Consider the following 20843-nt stretch of genomic DNA (forward strand, 5'->3'; position numbering starts at 1 on the left):
AAAGCATGCAGAAAATATAATTATATAGGTAAATACAAAAGATTCTAGACATATAATTGTTCTCATTACTTTTCTTCATTTCCCTTAAAAAAATAAGATTATATAAAGCAATAATTAAGGTAGTATTTGGCTGGGTTTATAATGTGCATAACTGCAGTATGTATGACAATAATAGAACAAAGAGAGAAAAGAGATATATCGAAGTTTCCATAATTTACCAGAATTAATTTAGTATCATTCTGAAGGAGACTATAAGTTAAAATGTATTATTACTACCCCTAGAGCAACTAATATGAAAATAACATATTGAAAGAAATGAACAAAATAATTAAAACAGTTCACTAAAAATTAACACAAAGTCAGTAAAGGAGGAAAAGAGAAGAAACATAAGACAAACAAAAAATAACAAAATAACAGACATAAATCCAACAAAATCAACAATTATATTAAATGTGAATGGACTAAATACCCCCATTCAAAAGGCAGAGAATATAAGACTGAATTTAAATAAAAACAAAAACAAAAAACAAGACCCAAATGTATGCTGTCTTTAAGAGATATATCTTAGTGGGGAGCCTGGGTGGCGCAGTCGGTTAAGCGTCCGACTTCAGCCAGGTCACGATCTCGCGGTCCGTGAATTCGAGCCCCGCGTCAGGCTCTGGGCTGATGGCTCGGAGCTTGGAGCCTGTTTCCGATGCTGTGTCTCCCTCTCTCTCTGTCCCTCCCCCGTTCATGCTCTGTCTCTCTCTGTCCCAAAAATAAATAAAAAACGTTGGAAAAAAAAAAATTTTAAGAGATATATCTTAGATTCAAAGACATAAAAATGTTAAAATTAAAGGATATAAAAATAATATACTAAGAAAACTAGAGTAGCTATAGAACTAAAATGACAAAATATAATTTAAAACAAGAAATACTATTGAAGACAAAGAAGACTATTTCTTAATGACAAAAGTCACTGCATCAGAAAAACATAATAATTATATACATCTAACAATAAAACCCCGAAATACATGGAAGCAAAAAAGGAAAATTAAAAAGAGAAATAGACAATACAACAAAAATAGTTGTACAGTAAAATGATACAACAAGATAGAAAATCTGCAAGGATATTGAGGACTTGACAAACACTATCAATGAATTTGATATAACTGACAGAACACTCCACCTCTAAACTGCAGAATACATATTCCTTTCAAACACACATAAAACATTCCAATAAGCCATATGCTGGGCCACAAAACAAGTCTCAGTGAATTTAAAAATACTGAAATCATGAAAAGTACATTGTTTGACCACAAGAGAATCAGAGATCCACAACAGAGAGAAATCTGGGAATACTCTGAAATATTGGTAAATTCAACAACAAATTTCTAAATAATCCATGGGTCAAATAAATCACAAGGAAAATTTAAACATATTTGAATTGAATGAAAACAAAAACAGCATATCAAAATGTATGGAATGTAGTTAAAGCAGTGCTCAGAGGGAAATGTATAGCTTTAAACATCCATCAGAAAAGAAAACAGGTCGGGGCGCCTGGGTGGCGCAGTCGGTTAAGCGTCCGACTTCAGCCAGGTCACGATCTCGCGGTCCGTGAGTTCGAGCCCCGCGTCGGGCTCTGGGCTGATGGCTCAGAGCCTGGAGCCTGTTTCCGATTCTGTGTCTCCCTCTCTCTCTGCCCCTCCCCCGTTCATGCTCTGTCTCTCTCTGTCCCAAAAATAAATAAAAACGTTGAAAAAAAATTAAAAAAAAAAAAGAAAAGAAAACAGGTCACAAATCAATAATCTAAGCTTCCACCTTAGGTAATAAGGCAGGGGCAGGAGGGGGGTGGGGAAGTACACTAAGCCTAAAGCAAGCAGAACAAAGGGAGGAAAATGTTAGAGTAGAAATCAATGAAGCAGAAAATAAAATAATTAAATAAAAAGCTGGTTCTTTAAAAAAAAAATGTAATGTTTATTTATTTGAGAGAGAGACAGACAGAATCTGAAGCAGGCACCAGGATCTGAGCTGTCAGCACAGAGCCCAAAGCAGAGCTTGAACCCACAAACTGCGAGACCATGACCCGAGCCAAAGTCAGTTGCTTAAACAACCGAGCCACCCAGGTGCCCCAAAACCTGGTTCTTTAAAAAGATCAACAAAAACTGGGGCACCTGGGTGGCTCAGTCGGTTAAGTGTCTGACTCTTGATTTTGGCTCAGGTCATGATCTCACGGTTCATGGGTTTGAGCCCCATGTCAGGCTCTATGCTGACAGCTTAGAGCCTGCTTGGGTTCTATCTCACTCTTTTTCTATCTCTCCCCTGCTTGCTCATGTGCATTTTCTCTCTCTCTCTCAAAAATAAACAAACTTTTTTAAAAAATCAACAAAACTGACATACTTAGGCTAGATTTATCAGAAAACAGAGAAAAGATACAAATTACCAAAATAAAGAATGAAAGACAGAACATCATCACCAACCTTACAGTATCTTAAAAGACTAAAAAATATGAACTTTGTATCAACAAATTAAACACTATGAAACAGACTAATGTCTAAAAACACACGTTATCAAAACTTAAAAAGAAACAAAATCCAAATGGAACTAATATAACAAGTGAGGAAATTGAATTAGTAATTAAAAATATTCCCACAAAGAAAAGCCCAAGCCCACACAGCTTCATTGGTGAATGCTATCAAATAGTTAAAGAAGTAACAGCAGTCCTTTGGAAACTATTTCAGAAAAAATAGAGGGGAAAACATCATGCAACTCCTTCAATGAGGCCAGTGTTGTCCTGATAACAAAGTTGGACAAAGGCACCACAAGAAACCAACAGACTAATATCCTTCATGAATATAAACACAAAATTCCTTGACAGGATTTAGGAAAGCCAAATTTAGCAACATATATAAAATTATACAGCATGACTAACTGAAACTAATCCCTGGAATACAGGATTGAGTTAACCTCTGAAAATCAATTAATGTAAGATACCATATTAAAAGAATAAAGGACAAAATCTATATGATCATCTCACTGGATGCCGGGCGGAAAAATTCCAACAAAATCCAATACCCATTCGTGATTAAAAACTCAACAAACTAGGAACAAAAGGGAACTTACTCAATCTAATAAAGGACATGTACAGAAAACATTAAACTTCCCATTCCCAAGTTCCAACTTCCATTACCAATAGTTTGTTTCCAAAGAAGTCATTCAGTCTCATAGCGCCTCAAATGTTCTCCGGTCCTTTCTTACATACTTAAAAGGTTACAGCACTCAAAAGAATCATGAAAAAGTGCTCTGTAAACTACCTGCCATACAGTCATGCCAATTCTACCATTAAAGGTTCAACAGGTGTTGAAAGAGTGAGGTTACTGGCTTAACCAAGGCTTAAAAACCACTTGTGAATAGTGTTTCAATCTCCGAATAAGCTGCTATTATCCTTTTTTGTTTTAAATTCCTGAATATAACCTGCACACTTCATCTGGTCAGAAAAGAAAATGTTCAGAATAAAGGAACTACCAGACATGCATTGTCCTAAATAACCAAAGGATAACTCAAATCCATGTGCAACTCTCTGGAGAGTCCTGCATGACACCGAAATTCAAAACATTCTAGTAATTCCACACAAAATGAGTTTGAAATCAAACCTCAGTACAGAAGGTGTATATTAACTGTAACCACCTACAGGCTAAACCCATGAATTTACACAATTCTGAATCCAGATAATTGTAGGATAGACACATTTAATTATATTCTAGTTGAATATTAGACTTGTTTACAGAGATGTTGCTTGGTAACAGAAGCACTGCTTTAACGACCTACTCAGTTTTAGATCCACGCAAGTACTCTGTGCTCAGGCTAAACACTATCAACTATAGTATATATAAGAAATTAAGAACAAGTTTCTTGCCATTCTAGACATCTTTGAGCTTTTACTGAAACAGCTTCATAATAACCTAACTTAAGGCTTTAAACATACGTGGCAGTGGGCATTTTTAAAAGCTAGGTACCCATGTATTATGGGCAAAAGCTGCACAGTAAGGATTTATCACAATGTTCATTTAAGCCCGGCACTCATTTACATAGTGCCAAATATCGCGATTAAAATGGTCTGCAGGATCACAGAAAATGGTAACATAGTTTTTCCATGACAAATTAAACTGGGGCTACCACAACGGGCAGCCAGTTAGTAAACTGGCTACACAAGCACCACTCTGGGGTGCATCAAAGAGCTCCATAAAGGGGCGCCTGGCTGGCTGGCTCAGCCGGGGGGGGGGGGGGGGGGGGGTAGCATGCTACTCTTGATCTCTGGTCGTAAGTTCCACACACCACCCCCCCTTGGGTGTAAAGATCACTTAAATGAACTTTTAGAAAAAATTTTTTCAAAAGCTCCATAAAGAGTTTCACGTGCACTTAACTGGTACAGAACAGGTACCGGGGGAGCATGCTACTCTCGATCTCCGAGTCGTGAGTTCCACACCCGCCTTGGGGGTAAAGATAACTTAAATGAACTTTTTAGAAAAAGAACTTTTTTCAAAAGCTCCATTAAGAGTTTCACGTGCACTTAATTGGTACAGAACATGTCTCACAGCCGACGTTTCTAACAGCCGCTCCAATTACTTTACAGGAAAAGTAGTAACAACAAAAACTCAAGGGCAAGTTGTGAAGAAAAAGGGGAGTATTCCAAAACTACGGACAACACAGCGTCCCCATAAAACGAGGTTACGTACCAGACTCACACACAGTCCTTGCAACGTGCGCGCATAAAACTTAATAGCGCCCGGTGCTGTGGCCACACTTGCCACCGGGGGACACCTGCACAGCTCCAACCACCGGCACCCACTCAACTCTTCTCGCACGGGCATTGAGGCTAAGGGATGAGGTCCCACACGCGAGGTGCTGGCCAGGCCGGCAGCCGCTCGCGGCGCAGGCTGAAGAGGAAAAGGAGGGCCGAGCGCGCCCCTAGAGCTCCAGACTCCAGGGAAATCTGAGGTATCCTGGGAGAGCTCCGAGGGCGGAGAGGGCGGCGGCGGAGAAAAGCTTCGCTCCACCTCGGTGGACGGGCTTTCTGCGGACGGCTGGGCAGCCCAGTAGCCGCCGACCCGCGGAAACACCACCCTCCGCCCACCACCAGCCGCCCCTCAAGCCCGGCGGAGCCGAGTGGGTCCCGAGACCTAAGAGCGCGCGAAACAGGAAGTCCCGCCCCTACGCCGACGTCACCGACGCCGCAGACGTCGGCCGCAGCTAGCGGCCGTTAGAGGGAGGAGGCAAGCGGAGCCGAGGCGGGAGCGGCTGCGGTCGACGGCGGGAATGCCGGGGGCGAGGCGGCGCTACGGTACGCCGCTGGCGGGGACGCGGAGATCCCGTGAGCCGAAGGGAACCGAAAATCCGAGACCGGGCACTTGCTTCATTGAGCCAGAGTGAAGTGCGCGGTTGAGCGCGAAGCCGATCTCCCTTGCCTCCTCGCTACGCCATGTCTGGGGGGGTGGGGGGCCTTCCCCTTTTCTCGCTACTCCTTCCTTCTGCGGGTTCTTACACTCTTGCCTCTTTGAGGGCTCCAATGAGGTTCTGCTGCCACGTCCTCCTACCTTCATCCCTGATTGTGTAGATTTAATGGGGACTGGAGTCGCCTGCCTGCAATGTCAGTCTTGGGGCGTCAGCCCCGGAGTGGGGAGTCGGCTCAGCTTGCCAGGAGGGCTCAGCTTGCCAGGAGGCAAAGGCCAGGTCAGGACCAGGGCCGGGGGGCGGGGGGTGAATCCTTTCCCGCCCCTCGCGTTCTCCTCCAGATCTCACCTAGTCCCGTCAAGTCAGGACCCACGGGGGTAACATTGTGAACCATTTGCCTTAAGGTTGTAAACTAGAGTTGGAAGAGAAGGTACTAGTTTTTGAGAGCGTCAGTTATATGCCAATGGCTGAAAATGAGGTAGGGTTTCAGCCTTTAAGAATACGTGGTAGAAGAAATAGGCACTCTCCCTTGGTTTGGGGTTTCGGTTCTCACTGCATTGTGAAGCACAGCCTATTTTTACCCTCAAGGGCAACATTTTCGGGCTCTAGTCATGATTAGAAAGACAACTGAGATAAGGACCTTTTTTGTTGAAATGAGGAAAGAGGAGCCATTAGATGGAACACTGAGTTGGGTCATGGAGTGTCAACATATGGATCAGAAAAATGTGGGCTATCAATAATATCAGTGAACAGGATATGGAATCCAGAAACAAACTGCTATGCATATACGAATATTTAATAATAGTAGCTCACATTTGCCGAGCATTTAGGTGTCAAGTACCAGAACACTTTCAAGTTCTACGGTTGAACCCTAAGATAGCTGCAATTATTATCTCGATTTTATAACGTTACCCAGAGCCGTTTCTGTTGAAGCCAGGAAGTCTGGACTCCAGAAGTCTTGCTGGTAATCAGTAAACTATATGCTACAAATCACTGCTAAGTGAGGAAAACGATTATCTGAGAAATAAAGAACCACTGGAGACAGGCTTTTTATCTATCTCCTTTGTCAAATAAATACCAGATGAATCAAAAATTTAAATGTACAGAGTGAAGCCATAAAAATACTACAAGAAAATTAAGGTGAATCTTTTTAATATTGAGCTGAGAAAGACCTTTGCTAAGTATAACACAAGAACCAGAAACCAGGGGCGCCTGGGTGGCTCAGTCGGTTGAGCGTCCGACCTCAGCTCAGGTCATGATCTCACGGTTCGGTTCGTGAGTTGGAGCCCCGCATCGGGCTCTGGGCTGATGGCTCAGAGCCTGGAGCCTGCTTCTGATTCTGTGCCTCCCTCTCTCTCTGCCCCTCCCCCATTCATGCTCTGTCTCTCTGTCTCAAAAATAAATAAACATTAAAAAAAAAATTAAAAAAAAAAAAGAACCAGAAACCATAACAGAAAAAAATTGGTAAAAATTAAACTCATAAAGATTGTAATAGTCTATATACAATTAATGAACGAATGGAAAATAAATTTGTATCATGTGGGAAAAGGAAAAATAGTCCTAATATACAAACAGTTCATTGAATATCAACTTTAAAAACACCACAATAAATAAAATTAGCAAAGGAAATCAATAGGACATTTTTAAACCAAGAAAAAGAAGCTTCTAATTAACAAATGAAAAGATGTTCAACATTCCAAACAGATCCTTTTTGTCCATCAGGGTACATAGGGATATGGGGTTACATTTAACTATATTGTGTACTATTGGTGTTAAAATTGAAATTGGGACAGTCTTATTTACCAAAATTTCATTAGCCTTTGCCCCGAAATCTCATTTCCTAGTCAGTTCGTTCTAAAGACGATAACAAAAAACATTCATACAGATGTTCCTTACTCCCTTTTTGTGTAATAGTTGTTTTAGAAACAACATAAATGCCATCACTAGGACTCTAGTTAAATTACAGTGTGTGTGCATAATGGAATTAATTAAGCCATTAAAAACAATGATATAAATATTTACATGAAAATATGTTCATAGCATATAGGTTCCCCCCCTGTAATAAAACAATATAAATTAGCAGGAACTGTGTCATTTTGACATGAATATGTATGTGGATATATGTGGATATAAGGATGCAAAAAGATCTGGAAGGATGTTGGCCAAAATGCAAGAGGTTTCTATTTTGTATTTTGGACTTTTCTATCTTGTTTGAATTTTTTATAATGTATTTACCATTTTTACACACACACACACACAAACTTATTTTTAATTAAGGATATGCCAGTAAAAGGGGATCCAGTTGACTGTAGATGCTCATAGGTAGATGACCGATGTGAATTATATTTGGGATCTAAATTCTCAGCTTTTAAGTGTCTGTGAATTTGATTAGATTTATTTATCCCAAGTTAAATAACTCATCACTTGGACATCATGATTCTGACTTCCTAAATTTTTAGGCCTGGGTATTCTTCCTGTGTGTTCTCTGTGTACCTCTCATGGTATTTGTCACACTGAATTGTAATTCCCTCTTCTTTCATAGATTGTTCCTACAATATATACCCTTTTCTGCCATATTTATATATTTATTTTCCCGATTCAATATGTGTCATCTACTTTATTTTGTATGCAGAAAATTTAAGTTTAATGTAGTCATAATGCTAATGAATTATACAGATATTAAAGGGATAGTTTCAATAAATTTGACAACTTAGGTGAAATGGACAAATTCCTGAAAAAATGCCAAAAAAAAAAAAAACTGACACAAGAAGAAAAAGAAAAGCTAAATGGCCCAATATCTATTAAAGAAATGAAATTTCTAATCAAAACTTTCCTACAAGGAAAACTCCAGAGCCAGATGGCTACTCTAGTAAATTTTATCAGACTTTTAAAGAAGATAAAAGTATTAATCCTGTACATTTCAGACAGCAGAGCAGGAATGAACACTTGGAAACTCATTTTATGAAGCCAATATAATCCCGATACCAAACTTGACCAGGACATTTTACAAGAAAATTACAAACCAATACCCCTCATGAATATAGATTTTTAAATTCTTAATGAAATATTGCAAATTAAACCTTGCAGTATAAAGGATAAGATGCCATGGGCAAGAAAGATGAGGTTTAACATTGAAAAGTTAGTGTAGTTCACCACATTAACAGAATGAAAGAGAAAAACAAAATGATAGTCTCTGTAGATGCAGAAAAAGCATCTGACAAAATTCAAAATCCATTCATGTCAAAAAACCTTCAGCAAGTTAAGTATAGAAAGGAACTTTCTCAATATAACAACAATCATCTTTGAAAAATGTAATAGTGAAACACTAAAAATTTTTCCCCTAAGGTCAGGAGTAACAGAAGACAAGAATATGTGCTCTCACCACTTCTATTCAGGGTTATGTTGAAGGTCCTAATCAATGTAATAAAACAATAACAAAATGCATCAAGATTGGGAAGAGTTGTGCTTCCTGATTTCAAAACTTACAACAAAACTACAGTAATCAATATAACTCTAATGCCAAAAACATAGATACGTAGATGTAGATCTATAGATCAGTGAACTATAATGCAGAGTCCAGAAATACACCTTTACATTTATGGTCAATTGACTTTTGACAAAGGTGCCAAGACAATTCAATAGGGGAAAGAAGAGTCTTTTCAAAAAATGATTTTGGGAAAACTGGAAATTCACATGGAAAAGAATGAACTTGGACTCCTATATATATATGCAGATGTTAAGACAAATCAAAGATCTAAATGCAAGAACTAAAACTAAAACTCAGAAAAAAACAGCCATAAATCTTAATGGCATTGGATTAGGAAATGGTTTCTCAGATGTGACACCAAACACCAAAGGGGGCAGGGGGGAAACAGGTAAATTGTACTTTATCAAAATTAAAAATTTTTTGTGCTTCAAAGAAGACTATGAAAGTGAAAAGACTGCATCTCCTGGTGTTCCTCTCAGGCCGAGCCCTGGCCCCTCACCTGCTCTGCTCCAGATGAAGTGTGAGCACTGCACGTGGAAGAAGGGAGAATTCTGTAAGTTGGCTGATGCCAAAATATTTCTGAGTAACTTCCTGGTATGTGACAGTTGCATGACTGGAAGAAGGGATCCAGGTTTCCCAACAGAACACCAAGGACTTCTTTTGAATTCTGAATCTTAATAAGAAATGTGATACCTCACAGCACAAGGTGCTGGCAGGGTCAGTGTGTCCTAGGTCTCTGCTTTATTTTGCTGCTCAATTCTGCCTCAGTGTGACTGATACATCTAGAAGATTTTATGGCTTCCTCAAAAGTCTTAGGGTGCACTGTCTTTGATACAACAACTGCCAATGGAGTTCAGCATCCTGGAGAGTCAGAAAGAATCTGCCTCAACACCACCAGCACAGTGAGGAAGAGCTGGCATTACCCAGGCTCACCTCCACCAATCCCAGCTGGGTCCCATACTCAGAGCACTTGCTGTCACCACCCCTCCCCACCTCTGCACCACCAAGTCTCCTCAACAGATCATGGGCTCCCTGGTGAAGGATTACTTCGCCAGATGGCAGAACCTGTCCCCAGACAAGATATTTCACATAATTGTGGCCCCTTGCAAAGATAAGAAACCAGAGACCCTTCAAGAAGATTTTCCTATGGCTTCACTTGGTTCCCAGGGTGCTCACTGAGTATTAACCTCAGGTGAAATTGATCAGATGATGGAGCAAAGTGACCCCTTGGTGAAAAGGTGCTGCCATAGACACCGATGCCTGAAGGAGGAGAAGGTGAGGCACTGTGATGGGCCCAGCTCCAATGGGTACCTGGTGCGCATCTTCAGACACGCAGCCAAGCAGCTGTCTGACAACATGGGGAGGACACCTGCTGCACCCTGAGGAACAAAGACTTCCAGGAGGTCACCCTTGAAAAGAATGGGGAGGTTCTGTTATGCTTTGCTGCTTTCAAAACATCCAGAATATGGGTCTCAAACTTAAGAAGAGCAAGCTCCCATACCACTTTGTGGAAGTGCTCACATGGACCAGGGGGTGTTTAAACAGCAGAGGCTAAGCCCAGACCGTGGATGGGCATACAGAAAAGGCACTGCCGCGGCACATGAAAGGCTTCTATGCTGACATCCCCATGCAGCCCCCCAGACGAGTGCCCACATGCAGCAGCTGTACCAGGAGTGGCTGAACAGGGCCAACTCCCCCAGAATCCAGGAAGCCCTGCACACTGTGTGCCAAGGCCAGGGCTCCCTGCCATCAGCTGAGACATCAAGTGGTCAAGGTGGAGAAGGCTGGGAAGCAGGCCCTGTCAGTTGCCCAAGGAGGGAGGAGCAACTGAGTGTGGGCATCAGAGACACTAAAGGAAAACTGCTCGGCTTCTCAGTTACTACGTTAGTTTTTCAGAATTCTCTACCCTATATTTGTTTGTGACTCCCTCACGCAGTTTGATTTGGTGCTATCTTTGTAATATGTGTGCGAGTGCAATATTTTAACATGAAACAAGGACTGCCCCAATTGAAGTATCCTTTTGTCTTAAGACTGAAAAATAGGGGCACCTGTGTAGCTCAGTTGGTTATGCGTTTGACTTTTTGATTTCACCTCAGGTCATGATCTCACGGTCATGAGCTCAGGCTCTGTGCTGGGCTTGGAGCCTGGTTAAGGCTCTCTTTCATTCTCTTGCTCTCTCTCAAAAAAAAACAAAAAACAAAACAAAACAAAAAAAAAAAACGACTGAAAAATATCCCAAAGAACAAGAATGAAGACACACTACTATCTTCTAGGCTTAAAAAAAATCCAAAAAACGTCCTGTGAAGAGCTAAGACCTCCCCCCACCCTGCCAGAAGTTCAGATTCGTGTGTCTCGGAGAGATTTGATGTGGAAATGAAGACAGGAGGCAGGCAGGCTGCAGGGGCCTGTTGTGGGGCCACAGTCCACAGTCTGCCTACTTTGCTCTTATTTTTACCTACTTGCATTACTCCTGAAAATGTTTTTGTCAGAACATGAATAAATTGCAACCTTTTGGAATTGAGAGCTTATCTATAAATCTGGATTTCCAGCTTTTCAGGAACAGTGGTCCACATTCCTCACTACTATGGTTTCCAGAGTGCAGTGGCAGCCTCCTTCTGGGACCAGACCTCTAACTCAGAGGCCCTGTGGGTGCTGGTGGCTTAGGCCCCAGACTTGCACTTTTACATTCAGCCTTTAAAGTGAACTCACCTTAAGGCAGGGGAAGTCTGGCAAGGCTAACAGGCACTACAGATAGAAGGTGGAGGCCGGAGACAGGCTGCCCACTTAGGCCAGGCTGTGTGGTCAGGAAAACAGCTATCTTAGTCCCTCCCCTGTGGGGTTAGCAGCAGAATGTGTCCTGATCCTGCTGTGGTCCTGCCTCTCCCCTACCTTGCTTCTTTGATCCTGCAGCCTGCGCAGGAGGCTGTGCAGAAGAACCTTAAAGAAGAGAGAACAGTTTACCCACAAAGAGAAAGGCCTAGTGAGCAGCCAGAAATGTACAGAATCACAACACTCCGCATCAGAACTCATCCCTGAAATGAAAGACATCTGAGAATGGCCTGCAGTTGGTTTTTCAAAGCACTTGGATTTTGTTAACCTGAGCGATGATGTTCTTCCTGAGCCCTCCATGCTCTAAAGCCTTAGCAGGCTCAGTTTCCTTCATCATATTCTGTATCATATTGTACCTGTAAACCTATCCAAGTTGATGGCTGGATATTGTGTGAAATTGTATATTTTGGGGGCACCTGCCTGGCTCCATTGGAAGAGTATGTGACTGTTCATCTCAGGGTTGTGAATTCAAGCCCCATGTTGGGTATAGAGATTACTTAAATAAAAACTTTTTAACTTTTATATTTTTTTCTTTCAATCTGTTCACAATCAGGTTTCATCCTCCATGGTAATTGATATAGAATACAGTTGAAGAATATGGAAGAAAAAAAGTGAAGAGACAACCTACAGAATGGGGGGAAATATTTGAAGATCATATCTGATAAGGACTTGTATTCAAAATATATAAAGAACTCTTACAATCAACAATAAAAAGACAAGCTAATAAAAATGGACAAAGGATTTGAATAGGGATTTCTCCAAAGAAGATGTACAAATAGCCAATAAGCACATGAGAAGATGATCAACATCATTTGTCATTAGGGAAATATAAAAACCATGATGAGTACCATTTTACACCCACTAGGATGGCAATAATAAAAAAGATGGACAATAACAAGCATTCATGAAAATGTGGAGAAATAGGAACCCTCATACCCTAGTGGTGGGAATGTAAAATGGTGCTTTGGGAATAGGTTGGCAGCTCCTCCAGAGATTAAAACATAGAGTCACCATGTGACCTAGCAATTCCACTGCTAGTGAATTTGAAACACAGCCATACAAACATTTGTATACAAATATTCATAGCAACACTATTCATACTAATCAAAAGGTAGAAACAACCAAAAACCCATTAGCTGATGAATGAATAAACAAAATGTAGTATATCTATGCAATGGAATATTACTCAGCCATAGAAATGGAGTACTGATTCAAGCTACCACCCGGATGAACCTTGAACACGTTATATGCTAAGTGAAAGCTACATATTGTATGATTCCATTTATATGAAATGTCCAGAATAAGCAAATCCATAGGGAGTAAGAAAACAGATTAGTAGTAGACAGGGGCTTGGAATGGGGACAACATTAGTGAAAACAAGGTTTATATTTGGAGTGATGAAAATATTTTGATATTAGATAGTGATGAAGTTGCACAGCTTTGCAAAACCACTGAATTATACACTTGAATGGATTTTATGGTATGTGGATTATATCAATAAAAAAATTGGAAAGAAGTAAAACTGTAGTCACAGACAACATGATTGTATACATAGAAAAGCCTATGGAATATGCAAAAGAGCTACTAGAACTAATAATTTAGCAAGTCATAGGATACAGGGTCAATATACAATATACAAAAATCAATCCTACTTCCACATACCAGCAACAAACAATTGACAAATGAAATTGAAAGCAATACCATTTATAATGTATCCAAAAATATTAGAAACCTAGGAATAAACATGACAAAAAATGTGCAAGACCTCTGTACTGAGAACCACAAAACATAGTGGAGGGAAATTTTAAAAGAAATGGAGAAAAATGCCATATTTATAGATAGGAAGACTCTATCATTAAGCTCTTCATTCTTCCTAAACTGATTTGTACATTCAGTCCAATCCCTATCAGAATTCCAGCAGGCTCTTTTTGGATTTTGTGGGGGGTTTTTTGTTTGTTTGTTTTTTGGGGGGAGCATTTTTTTAGGCATAGACAAAGTGATTTTATTTTTTAAAAAATTTTTTAAACGTTTTTATTTATTTTTGAGACAGAGAGAGACAGAGCATGAGCAGGGGAGGGGCAGAGACAGAGGGAGACACAGAATCTGAAGCAGGCTCCAGGCTCTGAGCTGTCAGCACAAAGCCCGATGCAGGGCTTGAACTCATGGACTGTGAGATCATGACCTGAGCTAAAGTCGGACACCCAACTGACTGAGCCACCCAGGCGCCCCTAGACAAAGTAATTTTAAAATTTATCTTAGGGGTGCCTGGGTGGCTCAGCTGGTTAAGCATCCAACTCTTAATTTTAGCTCAGGTCATGATCTCACCATTCAGGAGTTCGAGCCCCACACTGGGCTCCATGCTGGCAGTGGGGAGCCTGCTTGGGATTCTCTCTCTCTCCCTCTCTCTCTCTGCCCCTCCCGCACTCACCCTCACACACTCTCTCTAAAAAATAAACTTAAAAAAAATTTATCTTAAAAGCTGAAGGACCTAGAGTAGCCAAACAATATGTAAAAAGGACAATGTTGTAAGACTTATTACCTGATTACAAGATTTCTATAGAGTTACAGTAAGCAAGACAGTGTGTTACTGCATAAGGATAGGCTAGTAAATAAACAGATTCAAGTCTACAAATAGAATGCCACATATGCAGTCATTTCATTTTTTACTAAGGCACTAAAGCAATTAAATGTGAAAGTTGTTGCTGTTGTCTTAAAAAATACTGCTAAAACAATTGTATATCTATTCGCTTTTTTTAAAAAAGAACTTAGGCCCTATTTAACTCCACATACAAAAATTAATTAAAGATGGTTCAAAGGCCTAATATAAAACCCAGACCCATAAAACGTCTAGAAGAAAACATAATTATAACTCTGGAGTAGGTATATATTTCCTGCATGGGGTACAAAAGGCACTAATCATAAAAGAACAATTTGACAAGTTGGACTTCCATCAAAATTTAAATGTCCGTTCTTCAAAGACAGCATTACGCCAAAGGCTGGGAAATATGCACCACCATGTATCTAGCAAACGACTTGTATCAAAAATATAAAAACTCCTACAAGTTAATAAAAATTAAGTTATGAATAACTCACTGTAGCTAATAATATCTCAACAAAGTGGGTATAGAAGGAATGAACCCGAACATAATAAAGGCAATATATGACAAGCCCACAGTTAACATCATACACAACAGTGAAAAGCTGAAAGATCTTCTTCTAAGATCAGGAACAAAACAAAGATGCCCACTCTCAGCACTTTTATTCAACATAGTATTGGAAATCCAACTAGTAATGAGAAAGTTGCTAGGTGCACCCATACTCAGAACAAACGCAGATATAGGATCCTGAGGGATAAATCCAAACTGCAGAAAAGCCTGGTAAGCTATCAAACAACAAATAGATTTGTCTACTACGGCAGGTAAATGAAAGAAATAATTGCTATAAAACTGAAGGCTTTGATATTGTGGAGCTAACAAAGTTCACATTCCAAGTAAGTGGAACAATGAGGTCCTTAGAAACCTAATAGGAAATTGTTTCACAAGTTTAAATTTAAATGAAAAAAAAAAAGTGAGAACATTTGGAAAATTTGAGCAAGAAAAGAATGCTCTAGGATATGGGGATTCTTTGAATAAAAAGCAGGCATTCCAGTATTGCTTTTTACATTTAATACTTTGTTGCCAGAGCCAGAAATAATGTAGAGGAATAAGCTTGTATTTCAGAATGTCAAGGGAAAAAAGTTATATGTCATATGGCTCAGTGGTAGACAAAACTATTTTTGTCTTCTTAAAATCTCACATACCTTCTCCTTTTCTCCTCTCTTCTCTCCTTTCCTATTTCACCATTCTACTTTTCCTTCTTGTTCTCTTTCATCCCCTTCATATTTTCCCTTTTTCCTTAAGGTCAGGTTTCTCAACCTTAGTTTCCTTTTTGACTCCTGAAGGAGACAAGATATTCTTTTCCTAATTGCTCCCCTGCTCCCTATGAGATCTTAAGCCACAGATATCCTTTACATCTGTTTATACACTATGGCTCTTTGGAGGGCCACAAACAATTCTAATATCTCAGGTTTTTTGCCCATCAAGAATTCATGCTCCACATAATAAGCTCATTTAAGGGAAGGACAATGTTTGGTTTGCCACTGTATACTCTTGTGCTTGATATAATTCTTGGGACATAGTAGGGAATCAATAAATAAGGTGAATTGGGTTAAAAGTGAAAAATGACCTCTGCTACAAATTTATCAGTTGACTGAACTAATATTCTTGGATCATTTTTAGAATGTGCTACCTACTACTGATTACTGCACAATACCTCCACATTCCAAGAGTGTCTTCCTTGTGACTTGATGGAAACTTGGAAAGCATTCTAATCACAAAAGCAGTGCATTTGCAGCCGATTCCAAGGGTGGGTTACTTAATACAGCTAATTTAATATATCATAACTGATTTTTCTTTCCTAGTTTCAGTTTCAGATACTGATCACTTCCTAAATTTTTCACTAACTTCTGATGCTATATAGCCTCTCTGGTACTTATAACCCATTATTCAAGTTTGTCAGTTTCAGTTGAGGTGCAAGAATTCGAGAATGAAAAGAAGGTAAACGCACTGTAGGAGAGGGAGAAAAGAAATAGAGGTCATTAAACTTTTCTGTTTCTTTTTCATCTGTAAGAGCTCTTCTAGCTCTAAGATTCTGTGATCCTGATGGTTATGCTTTGAGCGGTTCAGAAAGCATTTTGGCAATCTGTGGAGATGTCACTAGTTGCCTCAAGATTAAGGTGGCAGTGCTACCAGCATTTGTGGTGAGGCCAGGAATGCTAAACATCCTGCAGTACATGGGACTTTGGGCCGTTCAGGTCCTCGGAAAAGAGGACACCAGGACAGAATTAGATGTGCAAGAGATTTATTGGGGAGAATCGCTGTTAAGAATAAAGGAGAGAGGAAGAAGTAGGCCAGGCGTGCCTTCAGACTGACGCAGCTCTGCTACACATGAAAGGAGAGAGGGAAGGAAGCAAGGTTAGGTAGGAAGAGCCTCAGGCTGCCACATGACTCTGAGAAAGTCTTAGCCAGGCTAATCGGGAGCCTAAGAGCAAAAACAGATCCCCATTTGACGTCCCAATCTGGGCAGGCATGGCCTCCCACTAATACCATCAGTGGGGAGAAATCAAGGGAGGTAAGGCTGTAGCATAAATGCTGTGGAGAATTCCCAAAGTATGGCACTAAAAGACTGTCAGCTAACCACACGCCTCACTGCAGGCACTCTCGCTCTCTCACTCTTGCCCTCTCTCTCTCTCTCTTTTATTTTAGAGATAGAGCATGAGCATGGGAGAGAGACCGAGGGAGAGAAAGAATCTCAAGCAGGCTCCACATGCAGCATGAAGCCTGACAAGGAGCTCAATCCCACAACCTTGGGATCATGACCTGAGCTGAAATCGAGAGTCAGATGCTCAACCATCTGAGCCACCCAAGTGTCCCTCTTTTTTAAGGAAAACAAAATGACACTTTACCCAGAAACCTTTGCCTGTAAAGCAAGAGAACAAGGTGATATAAACAAGAACATCATTTGAAACATGCCAAGGTGATTATTTTGATGCTTTTCCTTTCTTCTTTCTTTTTCTTTTCTAGGTTAAAGTTGGGTGCAGAATAAATCTGGGGAGACAAGGCTTGAGATTAGAGATCCAGCATGGAAAATACGATGAATTAACTTCCTGGGCTACATGAGTATTCACATTTCTGAGTTACAAGGGGTTTGTTTTTTCTTTTGACCTCAAAAGACATTTGGGAACTTTGGGAAAACTACGTGGCATCTTTTAAGTTTTGCTTATGATTGTCAAGAGGGATAGCCTCAAAATTTAAAAGAGGTGGCACCGTCTGGCTTCCAGTATCAATAACCTTATCACAGATCCACCCCTGTGGTTCTTGTTCAGACTTTTTGAGGGTCCCACCTCACTGTCAACCTCATTCGCATTCATAGTTTTAGCATTACAGCTAACCATTTTTTTAGTTGATGGTTTGCAAACCTTTGCAGATGATATGAAATCTTCATGTCAACATTAACAAATGTTTTACTAGTTTCTCTATTTGACCAGCAGGTGCTTCTGAATAGGCCAGCTTGGGAGGAAATGTCTTGGCATAATTCTTAATTTGTATCTTGACTTTTAGAGGTAAACTAATGTCATTTTTAATCGCTGCTGGAGGCATTTTGTCAAAGGGTTCCTTTTTGGTTCCTTCATCTTCATCATCTGCTTCATCTTCTTCATAGATATCATTTCCTGATATTTCTGTAGCTTTAAAAGACTTTGCATCTCTTATTTCTTATCCTCTTCATGATTTCTTCACTTCTGTTTTTCCTTTCCCGTCTTTCCAGCAGGTTCTCTCTTGAAGATCTGAGCCATGCATCATATGGCCACCGTAAAAGACCCCTTATACCACACTGACACATTTCTCCACTCATGTTCTGGGAGCAGCTCTTCTACGATTTCTCCAGATTCTGTTCCTGAGCTAAAGCTTAGAAGAAGGAGATTACTGGGACAAACTACACCCCCATCACTCAGTCGGTCTCAGGGCCGCGACTACTCCTCATTCTCCTCCTCCACTACCCATTCTACATCCTACTCTCCTTTGCCTGTCACCTCTGCAGGTCTCAGTGGCTTACCTGGGTGTGACTCAAATCCTTATTTCTTATGAGAATGTATTGGTAACTATACCCTTCTCAGGCAGGGATTCCTGCACATGTCCTTCCATAGTTCTAAGTACGTATCAGGAGACCTTCAAGTGAATCACCTAGGGTCCACATGTATTTTTCCCTGTCCATTATGTGAAAGCAGCCCTTCCTCTTCCTGTTGATCTAGGTCATTTACTCTTGCCAAGATGGGGACTCCTCTTCTTGCCTGCTGGTGGCTGGACACAAAAAGTCCAAAGTGCCCGAACAGTAGCCATAGTTTACAGGTCAGTGGGACTCTTGTTGTGTTCTCTGACAAAAAAAAAAAATGCACTCATTTTGGGGGACCAGAGTTGTGGGAACAGGAAGCACAGTCTCCCAATGACTCATTGAGATGCTAAGTGGGGCCACTTCTGCTCCCTCCATCTTTTTCCTGGACCCATATTTTCTTCCTATTAGGGGCATTGCCAATCAGAGGTCTCTGATATAGTGTATATACTGCATCCTGAAGGATGGCACTCAATCCTTGTGGACTGTTGCCTCTAAACTGGCACTGCGGCTGTGCCTTCAGTAGGTTGTCTAGTGCTCTTATCAGGCTGTCTGCTTCTGGGTAGTGCAGTAGGTGGTACAACCAGTAGATGCCTTGGTCATGAGCTTCAAACCCACATCACCTTTCCTGTGAAGTGGTTCCCCCGTTTGGATGCTATGTTGAGTTAGATCCCGTGCCAGTGGATAGGCTCCTGTAAGCTCCTAGAGAGTAGTACGGGCTGAGGCTCTGTAGGCAAAATAGGCAAACCCATACCCAGATAGGTGTTTGTCTCTGTGAGGATGAACTACTGGTCACTCCAAAATAGAAAGGGCTCAGTGTTGTTGACTTGCCACCAAATGGCTTGTTTATATCAAGTAAAATGCCATATCAGGAGCTTAGCGTTGGTCTCTGTTGCTGGCAAGTTAGACCTCCAGACAGAGAAGCAGCTAGGTTGGCCTCGGTAAGTGGGAATTCACGCTGTTTGGATTCATGTGTAGCCTCTATCTCTGCAAACATTGCCATTCCACTCGTGTGTCCATTGTGCCAGTTTTGGGGTAGACCGTGACAAAGTGTGGCTAACATCGACTAGTAGAATCTTTGTATCTACTTGGTTGTTCCACACCTTTTTCAAGGTTGATTCTTTCCAGTTGGAATAAACATGGGATGCAGAAAGCTTCACCCTTTGCGACCACACTATTCTGTCTGTCCTGTCCACATGCCTCTACTCCAGAACTCCTTGTCTCCAGTCTCCCAGTCTTTTCTTTCAAAGTCCTGACCAGCTGACCAGGCCATTGCCACTGCCCAGGCAACCATAAAAATTCTCATCACAGGTACTTCTCTCATACAAAGTGGATGGCCAGCTATACTGCTTGAAGCTCTGCCCACTAGGAAGATTTTCTCTCTCCGCTGTCTTTTAGGGACAGCACTGAATATGGCTGTGATGTGCTGCCATCCATTTTTTAGTTTCTACCCACATATCAAGCCAACCCATTCATAATCAAGCTTGAGCTTTTTTCTTCTCCCGTAGCTGGCCATACAGCCTGAGGGAGGGGTGCTGGTATAGTGGGTGATACGGGAGCTGGACTACTAGCTTATGCCGTTAACTCATGCCTTGGGATGTGATTTCGAATGCATCATTTCCACGTTCTGATGAACTGCTGTTGGGCCCATCAACTTTATGATTGGGCTTATCTGACAGAATTCAGCTCATGGTGGTACTTCTGGACTTGGTGCCTCACAGTCAAGCTTTCTGCCTCCACTGGGGCCCAATACCAAGCCAGTGGCTGTTTCTTGAGAGGAGTAAAATCTTCTGCTACAGATGGCCTGGCCTTGCTCCAAAATCCCAGAGGACTATCTTGTGATCTCCTACTGGGACTTGCTTTAAATTCCACACTGCTGCAGAGCCCATTGCTGGTGTAGGCTTCACTTAGAACTGGCAACCTTCCATGTCACCCAGGATATGAGCCAGAGTGGTATTCCGAGGTGTGGAATTTGTGCTTTTGGAACCCAAAGAGGCCCACCAGGCATTGTGCTTCATTACAGTACGAGATGCAAGATACAGAAATTTGTCTTTTACTCTGGAGGGGATGCCTCCACATGCCACTGACTGTTGGACCTCTAAAATCATTACTGAATCTTCTTAGGGTTTATCTCCCACCCTCTGGACGCATGTGTCTTACCAAGTCCTCTAGCCTACAAGCCAACTCTTGCTCTTCCTACTTAACCAGTATATTATTGGCATAACGTATCTGTAATGGTCTACAGGGTATCCAGACAGTCCAGATCTCTTCAGACTGTATTACAATAGAGGGTAGAGGAATCAACATAGTCCTTGGACAAAACTGGAAATAAATATGATCTCTTCCACAGGAATGTGAATTGCTTCTCAGCCATATTTCTGACTGGAATATA

General features: G+C 41.1%; 1 protein-coding gene and 1 pseudogene across 1 annotated transcript in view; one reads left to right on the top strand and one right to left on the bottom strand.

Moving 5' to 3' along the window:
- The window catches only part of CEP83 (centrosomal protein 83), a 124266-nt gene extending 119169 nt beyond the window's left edge, over nt 1-5097 (bottom strand). The window contains exon 1 of the mRNA XM_047065966.1: nt 4716-5097. The gene's annotated coding sequence lies outside the window, so the exon portion shown is untranslated. The remainder of the gene's footprint in view (nt 1-4715) is intronic.
- Nucleotides 5098-5624: 527 nt separating this feature from the next.
- LOC124501981 (nuclear prelamin A recognition factor-like) lies at nt 5625-11581 on the top strand (annotated as a pseudogene).
- Nucleotides 11582-20843: the final 9262 nt, after the last annotated feature.

Source organism: Lynx rufus, unplaced genomic scaffold (genome assembly GCF_022079265.1).
Source record: "Lynx rufus isolate CCGP_SWC_20201006 ecotype Redwood Valley unplaced genomic scaffold, mLynRuf1.p SCAF_7, whole genome shotgun sequence".
Taxonomy (NCBI): Eukaryota; Metazoa; Chordata; class Mammalia; order Carnivora; family Felidae; genus Lynx; species Lynx rufus.